This window comes from Rhinopithecus roxellana, chromosome 12, assembly GCF_007565055.1.
Source record: "Rhinopithecus roxellana isolate Shanxi Qingling chromosome 12, ASM756505v1, whole genome shotgun sequence".
Taxonomy (NCBI): domain Eukaryota; kingdom Metazoa; phylum Chordata; class Mammalia; order Primates; family Cercopithecidae; genus Rhinopithecus; species Rhinopithecus roxellana.
The window spans coordinates 84,076,560-84,085,830 of record NC_044560.1 but is presented as its reverse complement, the minus strand read 5'-3'; positions in this window follow the sequence as shown (position 1 = coordinate 84,085,830).

The following is a 9,271-nucleotide window of genomic DNA, read 5'->3' as shown; positions in this document are numbered from 1 at the left end:
GTTTGTGTACAACCTCTATCAGCTGGTGAAACTGGCTTAAGGTCTGCAGTTCCTTATCAGAAAAGAATGCTTGTGGCTGGGTGCGGTGGCTCACGCCTATAATCCCAGCACTTTGGGAGGCCGAGGCGGGTGGATCACGAGGTCAGGAGATCGACACCATCCTGGCTAACACAGTGAAACCCCATCTCTACTAAAAATACAAAAAAAAAAAAAAAAAAAAAAAAAAACTAGCCGGGCGTGGTGGCGGGCACCTGTAGTGCCAGCTACTTGGGAGGCTGAAGCAGGGAGAATGGCGTGAACCCAGGAGGCGGAGCTTACAGTGAGCTGAGATTGCGCCACTGCACTCCAGCCTGGGTGACAGAGTGAGACTCCGTCTCAAAAAAAAATGTTTGTAAGGCCGGTCCTCTGTCCAATCAGAGTTGCAGCGGTCTTGGGTTGTAAATCAGAGTTAGGAGGGATATGATGAACCCCCAACCCATAGGTAACTTTAACTTTTGTTTCCTTAATCTTAGAGTCTGTCTTAGTTGATAAGGGGGCTTCTCAGATCACTTCTTCATAATATGCCCCCAATCTCCATTCCATTCTTACCTTCCATCCTATACTCCAGTTCCCAGAAAGGGCTCTGAATCATCAAACTGCTGTTTGCTTGTACATGCCAGTCCCCTCGTCTGGAATGCTCCCCTCAACTTCCCCAGATTTTCTACCTGGCCAACTCCTACTCATTCACCAAGACCTGCTCCTTCTGCCATGCCTGTCCTAATCCTGGCCAGCAGTTTTATCTGTCCTTAATCAGACCTCCCTTGGTGCCCTGTGCTTTCCACTAACACAGCACTTACCACATCAAATCACAATTATCTCCACTTGGATATCTGACAAGATCTCAAATTTAACATGTTCAGAAGTTCATTTCTACTGGGTTTTCTATAAGTAGGATTTAGCAGGAGGTAGATCTTGAAGCCATTCATTCTGACTTCTCCCAGAAGCCTTGCCCCTGGTCTGAGAGACAAGTTATAGAACCTCACCAATTTCATTAAAATTACAAAAATGCCCAGAGAGCAGCCACTTGGTAATAGGGTGCTACCAAATAAATATATGTGATGCTTTAAAGGCAATTAGGATCATCACAGGCTTCCTGTAGACACAGGAAGAGGCTTGGGCAGGTATAGTGATTAAGAAGTCCCCTCAGATTAGGCAGAGACTTTTCCCAACCTGCCTCCACCAGTTGCTATCTGTTCTAGACAAGTTACTTCATATGTAAGCCTCAATTTCCTAATTTGTAAATGAAAATAACTTACCTGGTTACTGTGGTTACCATGTGTCAGGTGCTGTTCCAAGTGCTTTAAATATGTTAATTTTTTTGTTCTTTTGGAGATGGGGTCTCTGTTGCCCAAACTGGAGTGCAGTGCCCCAGTCACGGCTCACTGAAGCCTCGACCTCCCAGACTCAAGCAATGCTTCTCCCTCCTCAGCCTCCAGAGTAGCTGGGACCGCAGCTTGCCACCACGCCTGGCTAACTTCACTCTTTTTTGGAGAGGCAGGGAGTCTCACTATTTTACCCAGGCTGGTCTGGAACTCCTGGGCTCAAACAATCCTTCCACCCTCGGCCTCCCAAAGTGCTGGGATTACAGGTGTGAGCTACCATGCCCAGCCTAAATATGTTATTTATCTTTAGAACAATGGTATAAGGTAGGTACTATTATCCCATTTTACAGAGTCAGAAACTGCAGCAGAGAGTAACTTGGGCCAGGATACACAGCTAATAACTGGCAGAACCAGGATTCCAACACAGGCAGTGGAGGGTCAGGGTCATTGTCATAAGACACACTGCACAGGCCTGTGTCCATTAATTGAATAATGCGAGTGGAGGCGAGGGCAGGGCCTGGCAAGCAGTAGGCACGCTTGATTATTTTAAAATGTAAAACTCCTTGACCTAGTGATCAAGAATTATTTCAAAGTCCCTTATATTCTGTGTAAACCCAGCAGGTGTTTTCCCTCACATATGAAATGGATGGTTGAGGAGGACATCAGAGACAAGTCTTAAGTTTCTACAGCCTTTCGGTTCTTTTACCCAGATCCTCCTTTTCAAGTAGAAGAGGAAGTAGCTGATGCGCAAAGCAGTTCACTTCCGGTGTTACGCCGGGCCTTTTTCTTTCTTTCTTTTTTTTTTTTTTTTTTTTAGTAGAGACGGGGTTTCACCGTGTTAGCCAGGATGGTCTCGATCTCCTGACCTCGTGACCCACCCGTCTCGGCCTCCCAAAGTGCTGGGATTACAGGCTTGAGCCACCGCGCCCGGCCTTGCCGGGCCTTTTTCTAGCTGAGCAGAGACAAGGTCGCCCTTTTCCCACGCCGCCTCCGTCCCGGGTTGACCCCTTTCCCGTGAGAGCCCCGCCCTCGGCGAAGGTTCGGTTTAACATTGGTGGAGGTTGGAAGACGGAGCTGCGCCTCTCCGTTTTTCAACCAATGGACTTCCCTGTTCCTTCTCCCTGTTTAGTAAAGTCGTTCCCTCCTCCCAGCCGCCAGAGGGCGAGACATCGCATGGCTCGAAGCCTAGGAGGCTCTTGAATACGGAAGTGACTTTTCGCTACCGGAAGTTCGTGGCCTCAAGGGATGGGGGTGGTGAGGTGGGGTTCCGGTGGCTGGAAACTGAGCAGTAATGGTTCCGCTAGGCAATCGTTTCCACCTCTGAGGGTTTCATTTGCTCAGATGAGAAAACGGAGGCTTTTGGAGGAAGGAGCTTCTCGTATTTACACAGCGAGAAACTCCTCAGACATGCGCACTTCCCATACGATTCACCAGGACAAAGGGACGATCCTTGAGGGTATTTGCTCGGCCTGAGGAATCCCTGAGGCAAGTCTCACAGAACTGCGCCCATTCCACAGATGGAGAAAGCGAAACCCAGAGAGGGACATGCAGCATACAGGGACTCGCCACAGTAGGGTTACCAGATTTAGCAAATAAAATGCAGGATGCCCAGTTGAAGTTGAATTTCAGGTAAACAACGAGTAATGCTTTAGTATAGGACTATCCCAAATATTGCAATGAGACACGTATGCTAAAAAATTACTCAGTTTTTCTGAATTCATATTTATCTGGATGTCCTGTATTTTGTGTGACGATCCTACCCCAAGGTCAGCTGAGTGGAAAAGCAGAAAGCGCTACTGGGGGGTCCTACATGCCTCCCTGCCTGGGGCTCACTAGTGTATGGAGCTGGGTTGTTCCCAAGTATAATCCTGAGGTTATTTTAAAGGCCCACAGCTCGTTCCAGTCAATAGTCCTCCCACTGCAGGGTCTAGACCTATTTAGGAACTGACAAGGAGCCACATCCTCCACTCTCATTCAGGGATACCACACCACCACCACCCAAACTGGTTTATTCAAAAGACACTAAGTGTCTAGTCTGTGCTAAGCAGTCTTAGGTTCCAGATCACTCTAGAAAATAGGAGAAATACTCCCTGTCTTTGTGGAATTAACAGGATTAGATATGCAGGAGGGCAAGTATGTAAAGAGGAAAACTACAGTACGTTGTGATCAGTAGTTCTTTAATAGGGATAAATACAGGATGCATGAAAGCCTAGAGATGGAACCCCTAATCAAGGCACAGAAAGTAAGAGAAAGGAGAGAGACACCCAAGCTGAGGCCTGAAAGATTCATTCCTTCATTCAGTAATTATTTATTGAACATCTATGTGAACAGCAGTATTCTAGGCACTGTGGACCCAGCAGTGAACAAAATAAACAAACCTTTGCCCTCAGAACTTAATTCTAAGTAAAATGTAAAATATGTTAGAAGGTGATCTATGGAGGAAAAAGTAAGGCTGTGAAGGGGATTATAGAATGCTGGGGCGGGAATGGAAATGTTACAGTTTTTTTGTTTGTTTGATTTAAGATGGGGTATCACTATGTTGCCCAGGCTGACCTCAAACTCCTGGGCTCAAGTGATCCTCCTGCCTCAGCCTCCCAAAGTGCTGGGATTACAGGCATGCGCCATCACTCCCAGCCTGAAGTGGGTAGTCAGGAAGGCCTCAATGAGAACATTACATTTGAGCAAAGACCTGAAGGGATGAGGAAGAGAGATCTATGCAGAGATTTGGGGTTATAAGTGTGTCTGGCATGTTACAAAAAGGAAAGAGGGTGTGATGAACAAGACTCCAATATGATAGTTTTCTAAGGGATTTTTCAATGATAAGTTTGACCATATGCTTCTTGCCTTAAATATTGTCTTTAGAACCTAATTCCTGTAAAATATGACTACATAAGTTGGTGGGGGCTACTTTGAACAGGATGTTTAGAAAAGGCCCTCTTGAGATGGAAACATTCAAGCTGAGGCCTTTAAGATGAGAATGAGCCAACGCTGGAGTAGCTAAGGGAACAGCGAAGGCAGAGAGTTGGAGGCGGGAAAGAAGTCAGTAAATGTGAGAAACTGAAATGTGAGAAAAGAGTGGCATGAGATGAAGTGGGGGAGATGGCCAGCAGTCTCAGGCAAATTAGCTTTTATTGGCATTGCAGTAGGAATCAACTGAAGGGCTTTCAGCAGAGGACTGACAATCAGATCATTTTACTGATTGAATTTACCCAGGCTTATCTGTTTATCCGAAGGGTGCCAGGAAGAGGGTTTAAAATGGAGCAAAGGGATGAGTGGAACCCCCGTCCTCCTGCCTCCCCTTTGTTCCCCTTACAGCTTGAATGAGCCGGCTTGGGCAGGTGGGTTTCCTAGGTGAGGGATGACTCCCACCCAGAGAGTCACTATCTCCCTCTGAGCCAGTGTGAATAGAGTTGACAACTTGTGTCTCTGACCTCCTCAAAGTTTCCTGGCTGGACCCCATTACTGGGTATATACCCAAAGGATTATAAATCATGCTGCTATAAAGACACATGCACACGTATGTTTATTGCGGCACTATTCACAATAGCAAAGACTTGGAACCAACCCAAATGTCCATCAGTGATAGACTGGATTAAGAAAATGTGGCACATACACACCATGGAATACTATGCAGCCATAAAAAAGGATGAGTTCATGTCCTTTGTAGGGACATGGATGAAGCTGGAAACCATCATTCTCAGCAAAATATCACAAGGACAGAAAACCAAACACCGCATGTTCTCACTCATAGGTGGAAATTGAACAATGAGAACACTTGGACACAGGGTGGGGAACATCACACACCGGGGCCTGTCGTGGGGTGGGGGGAGGGGGAAGGGATAGCATTAGGAGATATACCTAATGTAAATGACGAATTAATGGGTGCAGCACACCAACATGGCACATGTATACATAGGTACAAACCTGCATGTTGTGCACGTGTACCCTAGACCTTAAAGTATAATAAAAATAAATAAATAAAAAAGTTTCCTGGCTGTGTCTGCCTTTCAGACTGTGGGCAGAGGTGAAGGAAGCACATGCCACTACCAGCCCTGAAGGTCTGCTTCCTCCACCCCTTTTGAATATACTTTTTTTTTTCCTTTTGTTTTTTATTTTGAATACACTTTCAATTAATCTTCCCAAAGATCCTGACATGCTTCTTCTGCTCCAGAAGCATAGAGGGCTCCCTACTGCCTACAGAATTAAGTTCGGACTTCTGGCTCTGTAATTCAAGGTCCTCTGTGACCACACTGCACTGTGAGCTCCCTGAGAACTCAGAAGGACTCACCTCTGCATCACCAACATCTACCATGGGCTATAGCCACAGTAAGTGCTCACTAAATGCTCAGGAATTACCTTTCGACCTCACTTATGGAGCACCTCATGACGTGCAAAGTTCTGGACTAAGTACTTTATACCCATTTTTTTCTTGTTTTGTTTGTTTGTTTGTTTGTTTGTTTTTCTTAGATGGAGTCTTGCCCTGTTGCCTAGGCCAGAGTGCAGTGGCATGATCTTGGCTCACTGCAACCTCCATCTCCCAGGTTCAAGCAATTCTCCTGTCTCGGCCTCCCAAGTAGCTGGGATTACAGGTGCATGCCACCATGCCCAGCTAATTTTTTGTATCTTTTTTTTTTTTTTTTTTTTTTTTTTTGAGATGGAGTCTCGCACTGTCATCCAGACTGGAGTGCAGTAGTGTGATCTCAGCTCACTGCAACCTCTGCCTCCCAGTTCAAGTGATCCTCCTGCCTCAGCCTCCCAAGTAGCTGGGATTACAGGCGCCCACCACCACACCCAGCTAATTTTTTGTATTTTTAGTGGAGACAGGGTTTCGCTATTTTGGCCAGGCTGGTCTCAAACTCCTGACCTCGTGATCCGCCCACATTGGCCTCCCAAAGTTCTAGGATTACAGGCGTAAGCCACCACACCCGGCCTTTTACCCATTTTCTTATTTAATCTTCACAATAACCCTCTGAGAGAAATATAGTTATCAGCCACATTGTACAAATGAGTAAACAGATTCAGACAGGTTAAGAGCATGTTTATTCAGACAGATTCAGACATGTTTATTCATTGCCCATCCGGCATATGCTTTTTGAACACCTACTCCATTCTAGGTGATAAGGACACAGCAGTGAAAAAATAAATCAGGTTTATTCCAAGAGCCTAGAGCTCACATTCTAGAAGGGCTGACAGTTGCCCTTGTGTTATGGAACACATTATGGAGTTGTAGAGTGTGTTGAGTGGTGGTAGGTGCTATGAAGAAAAAGAAAACCAGTTAAGAGAAAAGAGAGAGACTGGGACATGCTGTTTTCTAAAGGGTGATCCAGAAGTCTTCGCCTAAAGAAAACATTGGCGCAGAACCTGAATGAAGTGAGTGAGGCCCACAGATAACCCAGGAAGATCATTCTAGAGAGGGGACAGTAAATGCATGCCTAGCAGTGGAGTGTTTGAGGAACAGGGAGGAAGCCAGTGTGGCCAGGACTCAGTGTGTGAGAGGGAAGTGTGGGAGTTGGAGAGCCAGTTGGCCAAGGACTTTAAATTTCATTCTTGGTCACACGGAATCCCAGGAGGTACGGCATCTGGCTGCTAAGTGGAGGATGGACTGTGGAGGGGCAAGGGGAAGAAGGGGCCAGGCTTGAGTATGAGAAGGTGGAAGCTCAGGTCTGTTAACTCCTTGAGGGAGAGAATGAGAGAGTGAGCATGAGCACAGGAGGGGCTTCAGGGAGGCACAGGTGGGTTGTAGGGAGGCATTGGGAAGAGGATGTTCTTCAGGTGAGGCCCCGGGGAAGGATGGATCTGTGAGAGGCCAACAGGAACATCTGGCTTCCAAGGCAGCCAGGAGGCATGAGGAGCCACTGCCAGTGGGTTGCTTAGCAGGGAGCTTAGAGGAGGCAGTGCCCATGCAGCCAGGGGGCCGGGAGACCCCTGCTTAGATTCACCTGCACAAGCCTGAAGCCCCTTACCATTCTTCACGTTTCAGGCTTTTTTCTTCTCTTTAGAAAAAGATTGAAATAAGAAATAAAAACAAATAACTGGGGAAAAAATGACTATTAACTATTATCCTCAAGCCACATCAAATTCTGTGCATATCTTTCTTGGAAAAGTAAATTTCACACCCTCGCTGCAAATGGAACATGAAACACTAGAAAGGCTCCAGTGAGAAATCTGTTCAAACTCCGCAATGGCCACTGTGATTTCAAAAGCCACAGAACGCCCCCTCAGTGGACCTGCTCAGAAGAGGGAATCAGCTACACCTGGGTCTCACTGCAGCCAGCCATGAGATCTCCCCAGGATTCCTGTGCTTTTCACAGCAGATACCTGGTTCCAGCAGAAAAACCTATGTCCCTCCCCTGAAAAGAAGTGTGAGTGCTTGGAATCTGAGATGGAAGAAGTCTCAGAAAGAGTCTGATAGACGATTACAGGTATGGTAACACCTGTAAATCATGGCTTTGGTGGATCATGGGGTAGTATAGTAACCCTTTCTGATTGCCCGAAGTCTCTTGATATCCCAAGCTTTCAGCCTATTTATTGTCAAGATACCAAGAACTAGATCCCTGGAAAGGGAGACACCCCTGCTTTGAGAAAGCACCTTGTTTACTCCAAACCATGCCACATTGCCTCATGAGATGACCTCAAAGCCACGTGCAGTTCCCAGGACTGGCTGAGATACTGAAGCAGTATGGCCAGGCTTACCCAGAGAGGTCAAGTGAAGATAGAAAATCCATCACAATACAATGTCCGGAATAAGCAAATCCATAGAGATGGAAGGTAGATTTGTGTCATCAGGGACTTGGGAATGGGGAAAATGGAGAGTGACTGCTAATGGGTATGGGATTTCTTTCTAGGGTGATAAATACGTTCTAGAATTAATAGTGGTGATGGTTACACAACTCTGAATATACTAAAAACCACTGACCTCTCCACTTTATTTATTTCTTTCTTTATTTGAGATGGAGTCTTGCTCAGTCGCCCAGGCTAGAGTGCAGTGGTGTGATCTCGGCTCACTGCAACCTCAGCTCACTGCAACCTTCCCCTCCCTGTTCAAGCGATTCTCCTGCCACAGCCTCCTGAGTAGCTGGGATTACAGGCACATACCACCACAGCCGGCTAATTGTTGTATTTTTAGTAGAGATGGGGTTTTGCCATGTTGGCCAGGCTGGTCTCAAACTCCTGACCTCAGGTGATCACCCACCTCAGCCTCCCAAAGTGCTGGGATTACGAGTGTGAGCCACCATGCCAAGGCTTCTGCACTTTAAAAGGGTGCATTTGATTGCATGTTAATTATATCTCAAATCTTTTAATTGCAGCAGAAAAATATTTAGATTCCCCTGCAGCCACTGTGGGGGGACTCTAAAATCTGAACTCCTTTGCTCAACAGCTCACACACCCCAGGTGCATAATTTGGGAACCCGGCAGTGTGAAGAAGCCTTTGTCCTGATAAGCACTGCCAGTCTCAGGGGATGCCAGGGCTGTCAGCACTGGACACAGCAATACTCCGTGGTCAGCCCTGTTCTAACAGGCACTGCCCAAAGAAGCAAAACCGACCACCAGGTGTTTGCTTTACTCTGACTGCCTTGCCAACCTGCAGGGAGAGCAAAGGTGCAGGGTGCACTCAAAACCTCCCGCACACCCATCCTTGGCTCTGTATCTTCGGTATGAATTTCCACAGCTGTGTTAAATATTCCATTGCCCCTACTCTGGGTCAGGCCTTAGGCTGGATGTTGGGCTAACACAAAGGCCATTCACCAGTTATGAGCTACATAACTGCCCATCTCAGTCCCTGACAGCAGCCCCTTGCTTATGGCACCAGGACTGGAGGTCCATGAGGTTGAGAGAGATGAGTCAGAGACGGTGAGTGCCAGTGCGGGAGGCGCACGCTGCAGCCAGGGCTCAGGACCGAGACAGAGGGT